The following is a 23,937-nucleotide window of genomic DNA, read 5'->3' on the forward strand; positions in this document are numbered from 1 at the left end:
GGCGGGTCATCCATGGGCGTTCCAATGAAAAAGGTAGGATGGGCCAGTTTTGCAAATGATATCAAATAACTATCAAAAGTGGATCTGATTTATCCTATAAATAACTTTAAATTGCTTTAAAAATGTTTAGTATGAATGTGGAATATGTGTACTGGTATCTGACATGCTTGCTGATTGTGGAAGATTAACATGGTGGCAGTACAGACAAGAATGGAGAGAAAAGCAAGGATGGTGCAACAATTAGAGTACTACCATTATCCTTTCCACATCCTGGGGGTAAGGGGTACGGCACCCAGCAATCTGGAAAATCTGCCTACACTTTTCTGGCTCTTCATATCAGAGAACATCTGAATTTTTTTGTTTTTTGTTTTATTTAATTTTTTAATATACATGTATATTCATTTTTAACCTATTTCCATATGAATCATGTAGGGCAAGAAAAACAAAATCAGAACTAAAGGGAAAAACCATGAAAAAGAAGAAAAAAACAAAACGGAAGGGGAAAAAAAAAGGTGAAAACAGTATGCTTCAATCCACATTCAGACTCCATAATTCTCTCTCTGGATGCAGATGGAATTACCCATCCAATTTCTTTTGCTTTTATGGGCTATTTACTATGTTTTATTGTAAAATCTGAGTTAAGTATTTGGTCATAGGCTCCGTGTCATTTGCTTGCCTTTGCATGTCATTTGCAGCTTCTGCAAATCTCCAAGAAATTCCCAATTTCTTATGCCAACTTGCAATAAATTTTAAAAAAAATTTTTAAAAATGGGAAAAGTTGCGAAATGATGGTGCTATCTGTACAGTGCGAGATGACAGGTGAATAATTTGGTATGATGTGAAGAAATGAATGATGCAGTTATTCTACCTGCTCTCATCTCCCATTATTCCTCCGTCTTTAGCACATACTCCAACCAAGTTCACCTTCTTGTGGCAAAATCTCTTGGGCTACTTCTGGGCCTTTGTCCAAGCTACCCTAACAAGGAACAACTTTCTCCCTAGCTGTGAACTGATCCAATTGTTCTGTGAAAGAAACTGAACGAATGTGAGATCCCACTACTAGTCATATCCCCCGAAGGGTGTCTAAGATAGCAAGAAAGGCTTCACATGTACCAAAATACTCCTAACAACACTTTGTGGCAGCCAAAAAGGAAAAAAAAGAGGGTGGGGGGAGTGGAAAGAAAGTAGGTCTTCTTTCCATTGGAGAGAAGCTGAATAAAGGGGATACATGAATTGTTGGTCTTTTCTTTCAAAGAAGCCCAAAAACCTCAAAAGGGTGATGGCATGAACTGGATTTAAGTGAGGCAAAGTTGGTCAAAATAGTATCATTCTCTCTTGTGGTCATCAAAGTCCAGTGAATGGCAGAGTCAGGATGTATGGCAACAATGGCCTGGGATGCAAGTTCAATGGCAGCTCCGGTTCTGAGGGCTTCCATTCCACCCTCGCACAAGGGAACGTGCTCACCCATCCCAACATATAAAGGTAGTAGATTACTACTTATTGAATGAAGGGAAGAATAGGACAGATTCAAATCATGAAAAGTATTAAGAACAGAGAGAGGAGCACCAGGGAAAGAAGGTTCACAGTAACAAAATATTAAAAAACTCTGAGTGTAATAACCAATCTCGACCCTGGAGATGATGAAATACACTTCCCTCCGCTTGACCAATGGGTAGAATGCATCAAGCATGTATTGCAAACGTTTTAAGAAAATCATACATCAACTGCTTTTCCTTTACAGTTTTTCTTCCTAACAAACATATAAGGATGCTGGATATATAGTCAGAAATGACTAGAACCTAGAAACAAAATATTTATTCTATTAAATATGAAAAAACATTTTATAAATTATAACTTTTTTATCTGCCATACTATACTTATATTCTTCTTTTGCACCTTGACAAGACAGCTCAAGATTGACCATGGGGAGTGCAACATGATATACTAGAAAGATCACGTGAGATAGCGTGTTCCGGCCCCCATCCTGTTGCTTCCCAACTTTTTGGGAATGTTATAGAGATGGGGCAAAAGGGAAAATCTTAGAGATCATAGTAACAGACTGAAGATGGTGACAAGAGTTAGTGGGGAGTCAAGCCAAGAGGATTGGGAAAATGGCCCTACAGTATAATTACACCATAGTCAGAGACGTTTCAAAGGGGGTTAGAGGGGATAATGTGGGAGAGGTCAATTTGGGACACACAGAGTAAGACATCAATCAGACACGCAGGCAGAGGGATGAGTCTTTGGGGAAGACATTTAATCTCCCAAGACCTCAATTTCCTCCTCTAGAAAATGAAAATATCAATACCATAAAGTAGGAATAAAAGCATTGATATAATAAAAGCATTAATACAATGAAAGCCAGGATTATTTTAAGAAAAATATTTTGAAAACTTAAACCACTACATAAATTCCAAATGCAACATGAGAACTTTACGTCTTCTGTATTGTCTGCTGGGATTTTCAAGGGAATATTATAGAAGAGAAAATAAAGACAAAATCTGGTATATAGACAGATGCTATCCCTGTTTTTGCTTAATATGTTTTTCTTTACAAAGGAACGGTTCAATTAGATAGTAGGAATCTGAGAAGAGACTATCCAAAACTTGACCTTGATAGAAAAAAAATCAATAAATGTAATTATTAAAAGAGAAAAATGTGAATTTCTAATGCAAAGTCTGTTTATATTTTATATACTATATAAAGGGTATATATATATATATATATATATATATATGTATACATATATATATATATATATATATAATATAAAGGGTGGTGTCAGTATCAGAGGAGAAAAGGGAGCATCTTGTAGAGATGGGACAAAGGGGAAACTCTTGCAGGCTTTATCAACAGATTGAATATGGTGGCAAGAGACAGTGGGGAATCAAGTCAAGGGGGACTGGGAAGGTGGCCCTACAGAACTATACAATACAATGCAGAGAAGTTTCTAAGGGAGAAAAGTGTGGAGGAGCTCAGTATGAGACACATTGAGAGTAAGATGTCTATTGGATATGCCGGTCAATGGAGATGTAGCAGAGGGATAAAGGCAGGAGGAGATTGGAGGATCATCAGTAGAGAAATGATTACTGAAAACATGGAGCAGATGGAATCATCAAATGGTCCAGAAGGATAAGAGGGCCGAAGACAGAGCTTCATGGGACCCCTTTGATCTCTCCGGTTGTCTTAGGTAATACCTTATTCAAGTGCCAACAAAATTATAGTGCAAGATCACACACTAAATTCTAACCAATTCCCTGTCATTTGCAGATTTATAAATAACTCAAGACAGTCAACTCTTTCTCCTCCCTCATTTAGAGGTCATTTCACTGTTCATTAACACCTGCATGAGTTGGTGAAAAAGGAAAAATAAAAACAGACACTCAGCTTCCTCAATTATATTACTCAGTATCCACTCATTAAAGATTCAGGGAAGGGCTGAAACTACTGAGTAAGATAAGAATGGACAAGATCTGGTGCTTTGACATAAGGCTTTTTTGACCATTTTTAGGGGGATGTAGAGGGAGACACAGAGATAATAAAGTGGTTTCCATGCATTTATTTTATAGTTATGATTTAAAAGAAAATTGTCTCAGAGGATACACACCCCAAATCTGAGCCAGTGATTCAGTAACCAATACTCACTGACTCTAAATCATCTCAGTTCAGTGAATCATAGGTAGAGATGAAGTCATTTTAGGACAAGAAGCCTTATGGTAAGAGGCATGAGAATCCATGCCCCGTCTTCAAAGGATCTGGGGATAAACCCATTCATTTCTATGTCAAGATAAAGGGGGACAGGGGCAACCTCTAGATTAACAAGGAAATAAACCCTAATGCCAGAAACACAAGTTAGAGATGAGCTTTTTTGTACTCAGAACCAAAGCTTTTTTATTAAAGGTCAATAGGGAGAGCCAACAGAAGTTTAGATTAAAAAAAAAAAAGTCTCATGAAACAGGTGAGTCAAAAAGGACCATTGGGGTTAAAATGGGGATTACAACATCCTATATATAGCTTGTCTCAGACAGGATTAGGCTACAATACAGAGCAAAAGAATTGGGAATAAATATGACTCAGGCAGGGGAAAAGAATTATGGCAGTTAAAAATCAAGATAAAGTGCTTCAGGATTAATAATTAATAGGATTAATAATCAAATGATAAAAAATGTTATAACTAGCATCCTTTTCAACTATTCCAGGACCTTATGTCCTTCCCTCCACCCCCTCATTTTTCCTTTGTACTGCTTTCTGCTAATCAGCCTTTTCAACATCTAAAAAAGTTGTATGTTTATCTATCTACACACACATACACACACACACACACACACACACACACACACATATCTGTGACCAGAAGAAGAGAGGACACTGTGTGGTCTTAACTTTGCCAGGATGGATGAAGGCAAGAGGGAAGCAGTAACACAAGAACCAAATAGAGGGTTCTCTATGACTCTCAATGAAATACTCATTTCAAAAGCTTTTCTCTTTCCCATCTCTCCCTACCAAGTTCTACAGACCTAGGCCTTTCTGAAAAAGACATCTAGGTGTTACAATGGAAAAAACTTGGGCCTTGAAATCATAACACGAGTTTAATGTTTCAAGTTGTGTGGCCCCCAAAAAGTTACATAACATCTCTAAACCTGTTTAGTTAAATGAGAATATTAAGGGCACCTACCTCCTAAAATGCTCAAGAAATCATCTTCTAAGCCTTAAAGCCTTATACAAATGCTTTTCGAAAGTACTTTATTCACTTGTTCTCTTTTCCCCATTACTATGAGGGATTAAGTTAGCAGCATTCTTTTATTAAATTTTTACTTCCCTAGTAAGATATCAAATGCCAGTTTCTACCTAAAACTATATCATCCTGTAATTCTCAGGAAGTGTATATTAGCTGATAGATATTACAAATCAGGACTATCTTCAAAAGGGATGGGTATTTTGTTGAAGTCAAACGAGAAAAAGCCTTGCACACAAGGTAATATCCTCATGTCTGCTTTTATATACCGCCATAGTATTTCCCTCAAGTACAGGAATACTAATTTTCATACAAGACTTTGATGGCTGACTATACGACTACAGAAAAGGAAGTGGTTTTAGCAAAAAAATGTTACTTAAGCAAAATCATTCCATCATCATTCACATTCCTTTTTAGGGTTATTATTAGAGCTTCTCTCAATAAGTTCATAGGTCAGATGAAAGGCTTACCCAGGGAAAAGGAAAAAATAATAAAAGGATTGGTTGACAAGCAGAAATGGTGGGACTTTGGGAGAAGTTCCATAATAAGGGGACCGTGAGGTATAAACTCTACAAAGACATGATATAGCCTTTGGGAAAATATAATTTCAAGGAAGCCTGCACAGAAAGACCAACTTTCCAAATATTTTCAAAGTCTTCCAGAATAAAAATCTGAGGACACAAAGATAAAATGATTCTGATGAGGAAAGCTGGCTAAAAAGGCCAATAAACATCATGTATTGGTAACTAAATCAAATCAGGATTTTAGGACATATAGGAATAATGGGAGCAATGGCAAGTAATTGTATTGAGTCAACAGCCCAGCTCAACATCCCAGTATATTAAAGCAACTTTTGAATTTCAAAGCTAAATAACTGTCTCTGATCTTGGGAAAAACATGGAAAACAAAAGTTCTTCAGCACAGACAGCAGAAAAAGTTCCACTTTCCAAAAAAGGGAAGATGGTAGATTCTTCTAAGAATGGACTGACCACCTTTAACATCAATTCCTGGTGTGTGAATGTAGAACATCTTATTTAGGGAGTAGTTTGTAAACATTTGAAAAGGGAACAAGTGTCACTACCAGAAAACACAGTTTCATCGAGCCACTCTAGCCTAACCTCATTTCCTTTGGGGGATTTTTAGGTTATTAAATCGGGGAAATACCAACAGCAAGATATACCTAATTTTTTCTGCAAAACATTGACAATTCTTGAAATAACCTTGGGAACACTTTGGGAAAATGTGGACAATATTTAACTATATAGGTGAATTTCAAATTTATTCAACATATTTACTTAAAGTTTTAGATGAAGACAGAGATGCAATAATTACAAAATTTGCAGATGTCATGGAATCGATAATGCAGAGGATGAAAGCTCTGGGATTCAAATGATTTCCACCATCTAGAACAGTGGATTTAAGTAACAAAATGTAACAGATAAATATTATATTTTTTTTTCCATGAGTCGTACTAATGTAAAATAGTAGAGCTATCTCAAGATAAATTAAAGGGAAAAAAAAAACTGATCCATTGCAATCTGGGGCTCTATTAATACAACTACAATATCTAGAATAAGAAAGGTTATATAAGGTTGTTTCACAGTCAGGCTAAATTGTGAGAAACATGTCTGGTTTAGGGAACCTCATTTTAGGAAGTATATCAACAAGTGGGAGCTTATTTGACAGAACACATGATGGGAAGTAGATTTGAAACTATGCCATCTAAGGATCAGTTGGAAAAAAAAAAAAAAACTAAGGAAGTTCAATCTAGAGAAGGTTCAGACAGGAAGTGTCTGAGAGTTTTCAAACATCTGAAATACTATGTTGCTAAAATCAAGGAACCTGCATTATGTTTAAAGAAAATATAAATAAAAAAATAATATCAGTACATGTACTGAGCTGCATAGAAGTTACATGCTTAAAGGAAAAGTAGTCTAATTACAGGAAGAAAAAGTGAAATAGATGAATAACAAAAAGATGGGCAAAAACAAAATTAAAAGATTAAAGAGAATTTGAGAAAACTCAAATATGTGATATACCTAGGAATTATAAAATCAGAAATAAAAGCAGTATAAATACTTCTGAATTATACATGTCACCTTAAAAAACTGACCTTGTGCATCAACTTCTGCATAATAAATACAGAATCTCAGAAATAGTCAACACAAAGATGGATTCCAAAATTAATGGAAAGTACTCAAACAATATGTAGCTCAAGAACCAATCACACAATTTCAGTCAACATGTGCTAAGTGCTGGGAGGGACAAAGGCAAAGGAGTCTCTATATTAAGGAAGTCAAAGGCTAATAGGGAAAACAATAAGCATGTAATTCTTCATAAACAAACTCAATACAGGAAAAACTGGAAATAATTAATAGAGAGAAGGCACTAGAATTAAGGGAAAATTAGAAAAGCTGTCTTCCTCTATAAGAAGAGGTTTTAGGTGAGACTTGATTTGATCACTGAAATCTCGTGAGATATTTTGAGATTTTACTGTGATGTCCAGGTTGGGACTAGGATTTAAATCCAATGACTCTGGTTCTCATCAACTGATTCACAGTAGGTCAATCTTCAGCCAAGTTCCATAAAGGCCATTCTCTGCTTCATTTCTTACCTAGCTTTAATCATTGATTGGCTGAGTTATACTGTGATCTGGCAAAGACATGAGCTTGAAAAGGCCAGGGACTCCCACTGCATCCAAACCCATTTCCAATTATCCTGATCTCTATTTGACCACTGGATCCAGATGGCTCTGGAGGAGAAAATTAGGCTGATGACCTTTGCAGTTGTCCCCCACTTAAATCCAATTTACTTATATGTCATGGCATTCCTTCCCAGATGTCATGGTTCTCTCCAAGAATGAAGGGCAAGCAACAACAATTTCATTAAAGAAAATCACAAGAATGAGACAACGTACAAAATAGAAGAAAACATCTCTCTCCGAATACTTTTAACTACAAAATAAAAATTAAAAAAAGATAAATGAATGGGGCATGCAACTGGGGAAGGGGAAAATAAAAGTATACACTCAGAAAACCCAAATATCCATGAAAATAGAACTAATAAAAATTGAAAAAAAATTAATGAAACTAATTTTAAAAACTATAAATTTTTAAGGTAATAAAACCACTAACCAAGAAAAACCAAACTGCCAAAAGGGAACTCCAAAAAGGAAATTCACATCAGAGGAGGAAAAAATAAAGAAATGTACAACAAAATGTTATGTCCAATTGTATGTCAAAAAACTAACTTAAATGAAACACCTGAATTTTTTCAAAAATGTAAAATGCTCAGGTCAAAAGAAAAAGAAATGAAGAATTTAAATAAATAGCTAATTTAAGGCTTCATACCTTAAAAAAAGTGCTTTACACATATTACCTCTCTTAATCCTCACAAAAACTCTGTAATTAGCATCCTTATTTTATAAGTGAGGAAACTGAGTCTACTTACTACAATCAGAGTCTGTATAATATATCAGAGTCCAACTATCAATATCCCCACAGGAATCATGAATATAATTATAAAATACTTTATAAAAATAAACTATCCATAGTTAAACTATGCAAATGTTAAAAATTAAAACAAGAATAATTTATAGTTTTAAGTATCTTACTAAACTACCAAAGAGTTATTATTAATTCATAGAATGAAACAAAATAACAAAATGCACCAGAAGGTGCAAAGACAGAAACAATCCCTGGCTTCAAGGAGCTTACGTTCTATTATTGAAAACAATGTAGAAACTACTATTAGATACAAAGTATTAAAAAGTAACGGGATATTATTGTTCTATAAAAAATGATGAAGGAGCTGATCTTAGAAAGGCCTGGAAAGATTTACATGCACTGATGCTGAGCGAAACAAACAGAACCAGGAGTACATTGTACACAATAACAGCAAAAATGTGTGATGATCAATTTTTCATCAAAGATTTGATTCTTGTCAGCAGTTCAGTGATCTGAAGCAATTCTGATAGACTTTGGACAGAAAATGCCATCTGCATCCAGAAAAAGAACTATGGAGACTGAATGTAAATCACCATATTTTATGCTCACTTCCTTTTTCTGTTTGTTTCTCCCCTCTCCCATGATTTTTTTCCTTTTGTTCTCATTTTTCTCTCCCAATATGATTGACAAACACATAAACCAGTTGTATTTAAAAATAATTTTTTAAGTATATAAAGAGTTAAAGGGAAATAATCTCTGAGGAAAGACATAAGTATTGAGGGAGGCAAAGAAAGATTAAGAGAAGGTGGCATTTTAGCTGAAATCCATTTTAGCCAAAATTTCCATGAAATCCATGGAAACTAGGAAGCAGAGAAGGCAAGAGAACTCCTTCACACATGGGGGATAACCAATTAAAACTCAAAGAACAGTTTCTACTGGGCTTATACCCCAAAGAGATACTAAAGAAAGGAAAGGGACCTGTATGTGCCAAAATGTTTGTGGCAGCCCTGTTTGTAGTGGCTAGAAACTGGAAAATGAATGGATGCCCATCAATTGGAGAATGGCTGGGTAAATTGTGGTATATGAATGTTATGGAATATTATTGTTCTGTAAGGAATGACCAGCAGGATGAATACAGAGAGGACTGGCGAGACTTACATGAACTGATGCTAAGTGAAATGAGCAGAACCAGGAGATCATTATATACCTCAACAACGATACTGTTTGAGGATGTATTCTGATGGAAGTGGATCTCTTCCATAAAGAGAGCCTTAATTGATCAAAGATGGACAGAAGCAGCTACACCCAGAGAAAGAACACTGGGAAATGAATATAAACTGCTTGCATTTTTGTTTTTCTTCCCGGGTTATTTATGCCTTCTGAATCCAATTCTCCCTGTGCAACAAGAAAACTGTTTGGTTCTGCACACATATATTGTATCCAGGATATACTGCAACCCATTCAACATGTAAAGGACTGCTTGCCATCTGGGGGAAGGGGTGGAGGGAGGGAGGGGAAAAATCGGAACAGAAGTGAGTGCAAGGGATAATGCTGTAAAAAATTACCCTGGCGTGCGTTCTATCAATAAAAAGTTATTAAAAAAAAAAAAAACTCAAAGAACAGGAGGTGCTAGCTTGTGTGAAGAACAAGATGGTGGATTCCCTTCAAGAGCCTCCCCCAATATTAAAGTTATGATGACTGTGAAGATGGGGAGAATGGCATGGTACTCGTGCCAGATTAAAAACTAGAATTCAAAGCAATGGTACAGATTAAAAAACAGAAAATTTAATAAAAGAAACACTTATTTGAGTACACAGACCCAGAATAAAGTGAAGGTAATAGCACAGCAAAACCCTCATCTCACCACATCAAGAGCTCAACACTCAACAAAAATTGTTGCGGAAACGCGGGAGAAATTAGGTTTTTAAGAGTATCTCAAATTCTATCACAACAAGCTTCAACTGCATATATCTGAGAGAGATACAAAGGGTTAATATCACGGACAAATCGGAAGGACGTAACTTTCATAACCTGAAGAGAGCAAGAGTTATTGACTAAATGGGAAAATGAAGTTAATGAAAAATAAAATACATAATGTTGATAAAATTCAAAAGATTTTATACACACAGTTAAATGCAGTTAAAATAAGGAGAAACATTTAACTGCAGGAGAACATCTCCCTGTAACTGATTTCTCTTTCATTTATGAATGGCCTATAAGGAATTCATACCAATATACAAGAATAAAGATAGTAAGTAAACAGTCAAAGCTGGTGAATGGGGAGGAAGAGAAAGGAGGAGGAAGAGGAGAAGAGAAAGCTCTCAGTAAGCATATTTTAAAAGCTATAAATGACTAATAATAAAGGAAATGCAAAAAAAAATAAAGCCACTCTGAGATTCCACTTCATTCAGATTGGCAAAAGATGACAAAGTATAAAATGACAAATGTCAAATGGCTTGTGGGAGGATAGGAATGTTAACATTAGTGAAGCTATAAAATGACTCAACTATTCTGCAAAAAATATCACTAAACTCTTCATGCCCTCTAACCTACCAATGCCACTATTAGTCATACCCCAAAAAAGGGATGAAAAAAAGCCAAAAAAAAAAAAAAAAAAAAAGACTGATCTGTCCAAACATTCCTTTTATTATGGGAAAGAACTGGAAACAAAATGGTACCTATCAATTGGAAAATGCATCAACAAATAATGATATATTACAGAAGAGATCATCTTGTCACAAGGAATGACAAAGGGGATGGATTCTGAGAAATCTGGTAAGACTTGAATGAATTGCACTAGAGTGAAATAAGGAGAATCCAAACAACTTATATAATTACAATATAGTTAAAGGAAAACAATTCTGACTGACTACTCATGACTTGGTAAAGCTGATCACAGAGTATACTGTCATGTCTTGGCAGAAGTCAAAGAATATATAATTTTTGGGGAGAGGGGAAGGGGCGTAAGGGGACAGAACATTAGTAATAGTGATACAAGAAAAAAGAACACAAATCATGTTAAATTTAATTTAAGTTTGAGGGAAAAGTATATATCAGCGTCTCACATACAATTTTTGTTTTTTGTTCTTAAGTGTCTTAAAAACTTATTAGGCTCCATTATTTTTCTCTAATTTCAAATCATTTCCTTTCACATTTCTTACGAGTACTCAACAACTAATTTTTTATACAGTATAATCTTAAGTAATTTCATCTCAGTTATTTTATGTGAATTTCATCAGGCTCCCTTGAAATAACTAGATTTGATGTTCTTTCTGGCAGGGGAACTATCATTCTTCCAATTTCTCAGATGTGTGACTTTCCTATTAGTCTTCACTTTTTAATTCTCACCTCACATATACAATCAGTTGCCAAATCTTGTCATTTCCATCTCCACAATTCCCTCTTCTCTATAACCCCTACTCTCTTACACCTTAGCTCTGGACTGCTCCATGTCTTGCCAAATGGATTGCATCAAGGCATTCTAAGGCCATCTTTGTATCTTTATATTAGCTAACTCCTCATGTTTGAAGTGAATTTTCTTCTCACTTGTACTTCAAAGAATTTCTCCCTTTTCAACATCACCTCCTATAATGTCTGTCTTGAATGCAACTTCCAAATACATTATATATATTTTGTATTTATTCTTCATGTACTTTATCTGAATATACATATACATATACACACCTATATATACATATACATACATATATATATATATATATATATACATATATCACACACACATGCACTAATCCCCACTAATAAAATGTAAATTCCTAGAGAACAAGAATTACTTCTTTGACTTATCAGTGTCTAAAACATAAAAAATACTTAATAAATATTTGCTGAATGACAAACGTGGCCATCTAGAGATGCCATTTACAGATGATACAGTGCTGAATGCATCAGTTCTCAAAACTCTTCAAACTAAAATAAGCATCATGATAAAAACACAAGAGTTCCTTTACATGAAATAAAAAAGCTTTAGCACTTAAAAAAATAATCTGTGGCTAGATTTAAGAAGGAAATTTCAACTGGGTTAAAAAAAAAACACCAAAAAAAAAAAAAAAAGGCAAAAAAACTAACAAAAAAACTTTATATGAAATATTTCTGATAAGGTTTCCAAGACACACAGGAAATCAACACAAATATATAATACCAAGAGTCATTCTCTAATAGATAAGTGGTAAAACAGAATAAAAAAATATATATAAGGCATATCTATATTTTAAAACACAGTTATAAGTAGGAAAACAAAAAGAAAAACAACATAATCCCTGATCTCAAAGAAAACTTTCTTCAATTAAGGATTAAATGGAATGCTTCACTGGTCCTTTGAGTTGTAATGGAAAGAGTCAAAGTTTCTCAAGTGAACAGCAGCAAGACAGATGGTCACTCAACTGTTCTCAAGACACAGTGACAGAGCAGACCTAATGGTCCTCCATCTGACCAGAAGGAGTGTCACGGCAACTCCCCCCTCATCAAAGCAACAATCTGCCACGTATTCAAGGGGCCTGAAACCACTTGGAAGGGAAAAACATCACAAGATTTCATCAGTCTTGGGTTAGGTGATGGTGGTTAGGAAAGAGCATTTTGCCAGGTTGCGTAGCTATGCCTTCCTGTCAAAGGTTATGATCAACTAGTTTTCAAAAGAAAGCTTTCCAATTATTAAAGATTGCCCCAAATCTCTAATAAGAGAACTGTAAACCAAAATAACTTTGATGGATCAAATTAGCAAAGATGAAAAAATGGGAATAATCTGTGTTGGAAGGGTGGTCAGGCTATACAGCAAGACAGGTACACTAAAATGCTGTTGGTAGAGCTATGAATTAGTCCAACCATTCTGGGAAGAAACCTAAATGTCCATATCCATTTACCCTGTGATTTCATTATGAGATATCTATACCTCTAACAGAATAATGATAGAAAAGTCCAATAGATGTCAAAGTATTTTAGCAGCAATTTTAATAGCAAAGAATTGGAAATTAATTACATGCCAGTCAATTGGGAAATAGCGAGATATAATGTGGTTCGTGAGGATGATGATAGGTTAACATTCTATGAGAAATGATGAAAATGAAGAAATCAGATCAAATCAAGGAAAACAATCAATACAATGACAATTATATATATATATATATATATATATATATGAAACAACAAAATTAAACCGGATACACCCTAATCTTAATCATAACTATTTGCCCTGAAAAGTATTGAGAAAAGACACCTCCTTATTTGCTGAGGTGAAGGAACTATAGGTATAGAATATTGTCTATACTACTAATATTTTAATTGGTTTTGCTATTTTTCCTATTTAATTTTTTTGAATTTGTATTATAGAGTCCTCACTGGGTTGAGAAATGAACACCATGTAAAAAGAAAAAAACATCTATTCTTAAATGGTCAGGAAGAAAATTAGTATCCAACTGGCAACTACATGACTGGTTCACTATTCTTCTCCGCCTCTGAAGAATTTGATAGGTTCAGACCTGCATAAAAAGAGTATTTACAAGGAGGAAATTATATATGTTTATAAGTACTGAGATACCAAAGGATGTAGGGTGATATAGGAACACTTATTTTTGCCTTCACATGTTTGTGTCTTGCCCACTGATCTGAAATACCTTATCATTAGGCTGTAAAACTTTTGACAGGCAACAAAGTTTTGGGGACTTTCTTAGTATTCCAAGAGCTTAACCCAGTGCCTAGCCAAAAATAGGCATTTAATAAATGCTAGCTGACTGCCTGATTGATGCCTTCCAACAGTCCCATCTCCTACATATTATCAACAAGTTTAACTTCAGTTACAAATCTTTGCCATAATATCCCAGTCTTTACTGATCAACTCTACTGCCCAATTTCCTTTATTTTTTGGAGTAAGAAATCAAGTTGCACTGTCTTATACGGTTCTATAAACGATTTTTGTTAACTTTCTATTTCTGACTGGTCCATAACTTCCTATGAATAGTGAGTAGTACATACTTCTTTTTTAATTCCCAAAGTATCTTGCATTATTATGTTAAGTTCAGGGTACTTGCAAAGAGAATGGTATTTGCTTGAAAAGAAAAGAAAAGAAAAGAAAAGAAAGCAGGAAGATTAAAATTAAAAATCTTAAGCCAGAAAGGCTAGCAAGAAATATAATTTTGGTCATGTCATCAAGGAATAGGAGAAAATACTTCCAAGTATATGAGATAATTGGAAGACAAAAATGTTTTGGATACTTGGCTGCATAGTCCAAGAGGAAAGAAAAAGAAAAATCAAATTTTAGTGAGATTTCTTGTTTGAGAGTCGTAACTGATCACTGAATAAGGTAATTTGTTTTGTTGAAATCTTATTCTCATAATTTAAAATTTTCTACCTTCCTCTTCTTAGTTCAGTGAAAGCCAAAGTTGTTATTTTGCCTTCACTCACCCTGAAGAATCCTTATTAAAAGTAGATAATATTTAGGTTTAGATACTATCTCAACAATGAAGTGCCAATTCATATCATCAGCTTTAATAGCCCTTCCATCTCTTTCATGATTGTTGCCAAAGCAGTCCATCTGGTTTTTCAGCTAATTTGCTAAGGTTAGAAAATGTATTTTAAATCCTGGATTGGAAGCTCTTTGAAGTCAAGGCTTTAATCATTTGGTAATTAGAAGAGTTCAACTTTTTTAGTCCCTATGAAAGCAGGATGGAAAGGGTAGTGGGTCGAAAAGAGACATCTAACATCTGGATAATTTACAAACCAGACTTCTAGGTACACCTCTGGTACTAATCGATGTCACTGTCCAGTCATGAAATTACTCCATTTCACTCTAGATATGACCAGGTCATCAATTTAACACTAACATTTAGTCAGGTTAACCTGGAAAGTACACAATCTAGATTTGCAAACAGAAATTAGAAATACTAATTTAAAAGTGTTCTGGAACCCACAATTCTCCATTCCATTGAATTTGGGGACCAAGATTTGGGTCTATGTGGGCCAATTTAGCTCCCAAACCCTCTTTACTCTTTCATTTATAAAAACAGTAATCTTCTCTTCAATATTAACTTTGGGATTAGGTCCTTTTACATTGGTTCACCTGCTGTCATGATTTCTAGGATACTAGTTATTTCAAAAACCCTTCTACAAACTTAAAAATCCACTTAGATAATCAACACTGGCAATTTGGCCCAGATGATCACTGAACTCACTTTGCTCTTTTAAATTCTAGGACTCCATTGCAAATACTGCCAGACTCAGATGATGTAGTACTTCTGACAATTATTCTTTTCTTCTTTCTCTTTTATTCTTTGATATTAGAGGATGACTCTCTGCAAAGGAATAATATATAAAGAGAAATAGGGTGATATTAAAAAAAAAAAAAAAGACATGCATTTTTATATCCAAGACAACAAATCTTAAGATTTACTGACCATCCAACTATATGGATGATGGGACAGATGTTAGAATAAAGAGCACATTTTAAGAACTGAAGGGGAACTCAGCAGATAACCAGTCCAACATTCAGAGGCTCCTTGAGGCCTTCCAATTAGCATATCATTCTACTTAGGGACAGTAAAGAGGAAGTTTTTCCTGACTTCCACTTACACTCTGTCCCTTGGAGCAGGACAAGCATAACCCCAACACCCCCCCCTCCATGTGACAGTCCTTCAAATACCTAAACAAGTCAAAACTATCATTAAAAACCCCAGTTCTGCTGATCCTCATATGACAGACTTAAATCACCTTCATCCTGGCTGACAGATTGAATCAGCAGCTAACAATATCTAGCCAAAACTTTAACACTCAGAACACAATATTCCAAATGTCATCTGACCAGAGCAGAGTACAGAGGGAAGAGCATCTCCATTAGAATGCAAGTTTTTGAATTTACATGAACTGAGACAAAGTGAAGTGGGCAGAACCAGAACATTGTGAACTGTAACAGCAACATTGTGCAATGATCAACCGGGACAGACTTAGAATGCACACACTTGCATGATGAAAGCTACAATGATGAAAGACAATTCCAAGAGACTCATGATGGAAAATGCTTTGGGACACTTTGCTGCATGGCCCAAGATGTATTTTACAGATCAAATACAAACAGAAACAGATCAAAGTACAGTATTTTCACTTTATTGTTTTTTCTTTCTCGTGACTTTCTCCATTTGTTCTGATTTTTCTTTCACAATATGACTAATGTGGAAATATGTTTAATAGGACTGTACATGTATAAACTATATCAGACTGCTTGGCATCTAGGGGGAGAGGGAGGGAGGGAAAAATATGGAACTCAAAACTTATAAAGTGAATATGGAAAACTATCTTAACATGCAACTGGAAAAAAGTCAATACTATTTTTTATAAAGGCTTAAAAATAAATGTTTAAAGCAATCAAAAAAAAAAAAGAATATAAGCTCTTTGTAGGTAGGAACTATTTTTTCTTACTCTTTGGAAATCTAAAGCTTAACAGAGTACCTCATATATAGCAAATGTTTAATAAATACTTATTAGTTAATTGACTAATTGACTAGAAATCATTCTCTTAATATGGTCCAAGATTACTTTCATTTATGGGGAGGAGGAAGAGGGAAAAAAAGGAGGAGTGCTGTCACATCATTTGCCTTTGTAATTAGAGAATACATACCAAAGGAGGGTGGGATGTGGGATGGCAGTAACAGTTGGGGGACCCAGGAGGTAGGAGTGACAATTTTGTAATTTTTTTGTTGTGCCTTTGTAATTCACAAATTTAAAGACTTTTTCCTGACTCCCCCCCCTCCCCCAATTTGGTTAAGTGAAAGATATTTTGTTATTATTGCTGGTTTTCTTGTTTTTTTAAATCCCCATGATCCAATATATGACACAGCAGAAAAAGCTTTAAATTTGCAGTCAATGGCCTCTAATCAAAGGGTTCTTTCAGTTCCTATCCATGTAACCTCGGGTCACTTCACTATTCTGGAGTCAATAGAAATAATTACTAAAAAGTCAGCAAAAAACCCAATATGGTTCAGAAGTTAGGTCTATCATTCATACCACAATCATTCCAGATGGCACCCTCACCTGTCAGAGTCCCCAATTGGTTTCCAGCTCCACTAATCCCCAATCCATCCTCCAAGCAGTCAACAAATAGACATCCCCAAAGCATTGCCAAATCAGACCCCATTTGTCTGCTCAACAAGCTTCAGAATTTCTCTTTTTAAGACCTATTCTTTGGCATTTACAGACCATCAGGATCCTGCTCCAGACTCATTCTGCAATCACCCACATTCCTACAATGTACTCCAGCTAAGAGCCTTCATGTTTGGGGTTCTCAACACAGGATTCCTCATCTCACCCAGAGCTATCTCAAATAACCTAGAATGTTCCCTTTGTCACTCCTACCTCGTGGGTCCCCCCCAACTGTTACTGCCATCCCACATCCCACCCTCCTTTGGTATGTATTCTCTAATTATGTATATCTAACAATTATCTTCACTCTCCCAAGAGACTCATTGGGCACAGAACCCCTTCTGCACAGGTACGCCCTGAGCCAAGCATTATGCTTGCACTTATTGGACACATTATTAGCAGACTACAAGCTCTATTAGCTCCTACTAAGCTCTGAGAAGGCCATAATTCTGATCATTTTCCTCTTCTGTAAAATAATATTTGTCATCCATACTTCAAAGTCCCTTCAAAGTGAAACTTAGCCGTGAATTTCTGCTGTTCTCTATTTTCACACCACCATGTAAGGATTTACTTGATGCTTCTCTCCTACTGACAAGTTGAGGTTACTTTCAAAGACTCAAATGGCTTCAGGCTCTCTCTGATTCAGAATGGGGCAGATCACAAGCTATCTGTGCATGTCCAACCTGGAATGGTCAACTATGTTTTGCAACAGTTTGTCACAAAGGCTGCACCCAATGTAGTGAAAACCCTCCTGGTTTTCTCTCTGCATCAAGAGGGCAGCAAGGGAGCACTTGGGCCAGGGCCTGGTCACCCCTTGTTCTTGCCACATAACTGGTATATCTTCTTTTCCTGTCACACAGTTCATAATCAGGAGAGATCAACTAGACTATCCCTTTGCCTGCAATAGTTCATACTCTTCTGCTTTCATCTTCTCTTGGTTGAGGAAGTCTTCCCTACTCACTCCCTGACTGTCATTCCCTATTCATTCTTGAAAACCCAAATAAAATTCCAATTCCCCTAGGTGAAGCAGACTCCTCAATCTCCCTTCAAAATGCATACAATCTTTAATTAATAATCTTGGGAATATTCAATATGAATTATTTTGAATGCCATTTTTCCCTATTGAACTTTTAAATTTCATGAGGGCAAGGACAGAATCTTATCTAAACTGAATTTTCTTCAGTGTCCATACACAGTGGGCATTTTGTATATATTTATTGTATATATAATATGTACTTTGTATATACCATGTTTGTGTGTATTCTTACACACACACATACACGCACACATATGTATATTCACGCATACTCACATATACAATATGTATAACCTTGTATATACTTCTTTCCATATAGGCTGTCTCTGCTGATAAAATGTAAGCATCTTCACTATTGTAGAGTTGTGAAATACCATTCTGGACAGCAATTTGGAAGTATGCCCAAAAGGCTATAAAACTGTGCATGCCCTTTGATCCAGTCTATACCCAAAGAGATCATAAAAGAAAAAGGACCCACATGTGTAAAAAATGTTTATAAGCAGCCCTGTTTGTAAGTGGCAAGAACTGGAAACTGAGTAGATGCCCCTCAGTTGGAGAATGGCTGAATAAGTAATGGTATTATTAATGTTCTGTAAGAAATGATCAGCAGGAAGATTTCAGAGAGGCCAGGAAAGTCTTATATTAACTGATACTTTGGAAGTGAACAGAACTAAAAGAACACTGTATAGAGTAACAAGATTATGCAATGATCAATGGCGATGGACTTATCAACAATAAGGTGATTCAAGACATTTCCAAGAGACTTGGAATGGAAAATGCCATCCATATCCAGAGAGAGAACTATGGATACTGAATGTGGATGGAAGCATAGTGTTTTCACCTTTTTGTTGTTTGCTTGCCTTCCCCCTCCCCTGCTCCCATGCTTTTTCCCCTTTTGATCTGATTTTTCTTGTGCAGCATGACAAATATGAAAATATGTCTAGAAGAACTGAACGTTTTTAATTTATATTAGATTGCTTACTGTCTTGGAAAGGAAGAAAGGGAAGAGGTAAATTTTGGAACATATGTTGTTACAAAGATCAATGTCTAAAACTATCTTTGCTATGTATTTGGAAAAATAAAATACAATTGAAAAAAAAATTTTTTAAATAAAATAAAATGTAAGCATCTTGAAGGCAGGAATCTTTTTTGGATTTTTTCTTTATGTACAAGAAGGTATACAAGTAGGTTTTTAATAAGTAGTTACCGATTACAAGACACTACCATATCCGCAGATCTGAATCTAACCACTGAATCAGGCCTTCAGTAAAGTACTAAGTGAGCATTTCCTATGTAACCATAAGTTCCCTAATGTAGTTTGCTCAAAGGGCACTAAATTTTGTGTCAACTTTGTTTTTAAGACTCACCATCAACTAGAAGCAATTTATCCCTCTGAAGTTCAAATATCTTGTTTGTCGTCAAAATCTCTACTATTTTCTAGTGATGGATTTGATGGCCAGTGGTATTGACTGGCTTGAGTACCATCTCCAAGTGTCTTTTTCAATTTAATCAGCACCATCAATCTGGCGTTTATGAATTAACTTATGCTCATTTGTCTGAAAGAAGCATCAGTGATAATATGAGAACTTTTTTTCCATTTACAAGTTCTCGGCCTCTTTATATTTAATCTTGTGCGTCAATCTGAATGTTATACACATACACACACACACATGTTGTTGTTTATCCTTTTTGGAAACAGAGCTCATGACATGTGGGAGGTGATGACACAACTGGCAAGTGAATTAAATTTGTACAAAGTCACCACCAGCCTCACTTTCTCCTCTAGAGCCACTTAGGTCCAGTGAGCACATAGAGATCAGGACCACTGGAGACAGTCACCAATGTATGAAAAACATTGGCTTTTTTAAGGTAAGATCTTCAACAGGCCTCACTGACTGAGGCAACCAACCATTCAGTGATGAAAATAAGAAATGAGGCTGAGAATGGCTTCTTTTATCAAGACATAATATGTAATATATAATAATATCTAGACATAATTTTATATAGGTACATATGTAAAAATATATAAACACACATGCATATATATAGATATATGTGTGTGTGTGTGTATATATATATACATACACACACCTGTGTGTTTGAACTTTTGGAGATATTTAAATTTCTAAAAATTATTTATCTTCCCATCCTGCTTCAATATTAATGCCTCAGACTAAAATAACACTAAACTACAAACATACAGACCTCTCCCAGAACGGGCTTCAAAGGGAAAAGAGATTATGATCTACTCTCAGCTCTCAGATAACCACTTATAATGTACAGGGAAAAATTTGTTGCTGAACACCGACAATCAATGGCAACAGAAAGTGTCAAGGAATTCACTTAAGCCTCAAATTCAAAGTTCTTCTTCCTCTCTCTCTCTCTCTGTCTCTCTCTGTCTCTTTCTCTCTCTTTATATATATAAAGTTCTAATTACTCCCCAATTACCATCAAAGATTGGAGGGCCTAGGGGGTGGAAAGGTGGTAAGGAAAGGAATAAAATAATGGTTTCAGTATCATTTTAATTAAAGATAAGGAAATAGGATGCCTTCTCCACGAATACAGATTTAATCTGAATAAATATTTTTTTTTTAAAAATTGAAATAACACAAAAAAAAATTCAGATATTACTTGAAAAGAACCAAAAAGGAACAAGCTTTATTGGCCAAACCATAATGTTATTACATAAAATTACTATCTTGGTAACAACCAGAAGGAAATTCTATTATGTAACTGTTGTTGTTTGTGCTTCATTCTGGAAGAGGACCATGACATCAAGGAGTTGATGCCATGACACTCAAGTGAACTGAAGTGAAGGAGGACAGACTCACTTTCCCCTCCAGAGCCCTAGATCCCTGGCCAGATATGGATCAGGATGACCAATGGCCCCGGAAGAACAGGGAGACCTTGGCTTTTTTAAGCTAAGTTTTTTCCAGGTCTCAGTTTGATTGAGTCAACACCCAGTGAGTGATTAAGCTAACCTTAAGAAATGAGGCACACAAAGACCAATCTGAAGAAGGGCAAACCCTCTAGGTTTCTGGCCAAAACAATTGCTATTTACTTCACTCTGAGCCAATCGGAAAAGACAAACCAACTGGGTTTGGCCAATCAAGCAGAGGTAATGTGATTTGGGTTTAATACACAGTCCACAGGAAAGGAAACTACCCCTAGAAGTGTAGGTTCAAGCAGTGAATATTTTAAATGTGTGTCTTTAATAGCATCTTTGATGTTTCAAAAATGGTGCTCACTAGTTCTCTGTATGGAAAGGTTATCATTGCTTCAAATTATTCCTGTTTATAAACAAATTATATCATTGTAACATCCCATTGAGCAAGGACCGGAACTGAAAAGGGAGGTGGGGTAGGGAACAGCACCCCAGCTTCAAGTCTTAGATCAGGGCCTTGTAGGGCCCTAATTTCAAGGGCCTAACACATAATAAGCGCTTAACATATTTTTCTTCACTGTTAACAGACTAATGGAAGCACAGATTCCATCACACTACTTTCTTTGAGTTCAAAATTTCATCTACAGTGTCTCAAAAATCATTTTTCTTATACCTATTAAAGGTTTAGTCTAGACACTGATAGTCATTAGGGGAAAAAGATCACTGGATTATTAAAGTAGCATCAGTATAACTATCAATACAGACTAATTCATATTAAAAATGACCAGTCTCTGTAGAAAGCAGAAAAACACAAACATGTATACACACCTACATAAATATGTTTTAAAGAGTCATTCAATTTGCCCACTAGCTATGTTTTAGTTTAAATAAATCACTGTTGAGTACCACAAACCAAAACTTTAATGCTTTAAATTTAAGATCCAAGATAATTGGTTTGTAAGTGTATTCAAAGTATAAGAAAAGAACTGGAAATATGTGCTTCTTCCACCAGAGTATATTTATATCCTACTTTCACGACCCACTTTTTAAAATTATGAAATAGCCTCTTTTCTCATCCAATTTTTGCCCTCAATGTTTTTTCTCTGGTGAGTTCATAAAGGTCAAATACTTACTGCTACTCTCTTTTTATTAATAATAATAATAATAAATGAACTTCCTTAAAAAAAAAAAGTCTGACCTTAAGCTTCCAAGGACTCATGGCACTGTTCAATAAGCCAGTGTGGGCATAAAGTGCTTAAGTGGGGGAAAAAAAAAATCAATTCAGACCTTGTAAGTACAGTTCTATAATTAGGAATGAAAATAGCATCAAATGTAAAGTACACTATTAAAAAGGCTTATTTTTAAATACAAATCCATTTCTTTCTCTCAAGACCAACAAAATCAAGGGCAATCCAGCGGCTAAAGCGGCCACATCCAAGGGAAGCTACCGTTCACAACTTCAGGATCCCATTACACAACAGCTAGGGAGGTGATCAGTTCCTTACATTTTCCTCCTTATCAAAGGCCTTATGCTCCATTAGATAATAAAGTAAATTTTTTAAAAGTGCACAGAATAATAATGTTTAAATGTCCATTAAAGGAAAAAAAGAAAACGTGGAATGGCCCAAATTCTGGGTCACAACATAGGGCACTACTAGGAGAGTAAGAACCACTGGAGAATGGCAAAGGCTTGCGTGGCCAGCGGTGCCCGAAATCTGCACAGGGCGCCGTTTCCTGTGCCAGCCTTCCTTTCTCGCCAGGGAAGGTCAAACTGCTGTCTGCAAAGGTAACTGGCCAGCCTTCCCCCGAGGGAAACCTCCAAGGGAAGGGGGCAGCTGCCGGGAGCGGCAGGAGGGCGCTTCCCGGCGGGATTCCCGGGGCTCGGACCCCGGAGCCGGGGACCCCGCCGCTCGGACCCCGGAGCTCGAAATTCCCGCGGCTCGGACCCCGGAACCCGGGACCCCGCCGCTCGGACCCCGCCGCTCGGACCCCGGAGCCCGGGACCCCGCGGCTCGGACCCCGCGGTTTGGAACTCGGAGCCCGGGACCCCGCGGCTCAGAACTCGGAGCTCGGACCCCGCGGCTCGGACCCGCCAGTCCGTCAGAGGCCGGGGACACGGCTGCCCATGCCGCCAGGGGAGGAGAGGCTGGCCCACGCGCTAGAAAAGTTTTTTAAAGGTTCTGGGTTTGGAAGTGCGCAGCAGCCGAGAGCGGGGGATCGCGGATCTCCAAGCACTTACCGCGGACTGAGCGCAGTGTCGGGCGCAGGCGTCCCGGGGCTTGAGGCTCGCGGCTTCGGGGCCCCGCGCTCCCGGCTCCCGGCTTCCAGTTCCCGACCTCTTCCTACTGCGGTGGCTCCGGGGCGGGCGCACGGCGCGATCAGAGCCCGGAACGGGGCCGGGGCGCGCACCTGGACGCCCCACAGCACCTGGGAGAGACGGCCAGCGCAAGCCCGGAAGAGCCGCGCCCCCCGCCCGGCGCCCCGCCCCGCGCCCCGCCCCGGCCCAGGTGACACGCCCCCTCCGCGGCCTCCGCTCCGGCTGCGCCCCGCCGATCGCCGCGGGGGAGGGAAGATCCGCAAGTGGGGAAGCCTCTCATCCGCGGGGGCGAGAGCCACCGGAGCCGGGCTCACCGTGGGGGCGGGGCCGCCTGGGCCGGGGCGGGGGTGGGGCCTGCCACCCCACGGACAGGGCAAG

General features: G+C 37.1%; 1 protein-coding gene across 1 annotated transcript in view; it reads right to left on the reverse strand.

Annotated features, from left to right (window-relative positions):
• Positions 1 to 23,701, reverse strand: part of ARAP2 (ArfGAP with RhoGAP domain, ankyrin repeat and PH domain 2) — a 220,798-nt gene extending 197,097 nt beyond the window's left edge. Inside the window, exons 1-2 of the mRNA XM_051967002.1 lie at positions 23,482 to 23,701; positions 15,363 to 15,482 (exon numbers count right to left, since the gene is read on the reverse strand). The gene's annotated coding sequence lies outside the window, so the exon portion shown is untranslated. The remainder of the gene's footprint in view (positions 1 to 15,362; positions 15,483 to 23,481) is intronic.
• Positions 23,702 to 23,937: the final 236 nt, after the last annotated feature.

Source organism: Antechinus flavipes, chromosome 6 (assembly GCF_016432865.1).
Source record: "Antechinus flavipes isolate AdamAnt ecotype Samford, QLD, Australia chromosome 6, AdamAnt_v2, whole genome shotgun sequence".
NCBI lineage: Eukaryota > Metazoa > Chordata > Mammalia > Dasyuromorphia > Dasyuridae > Antechinus > Antechinus flavipes.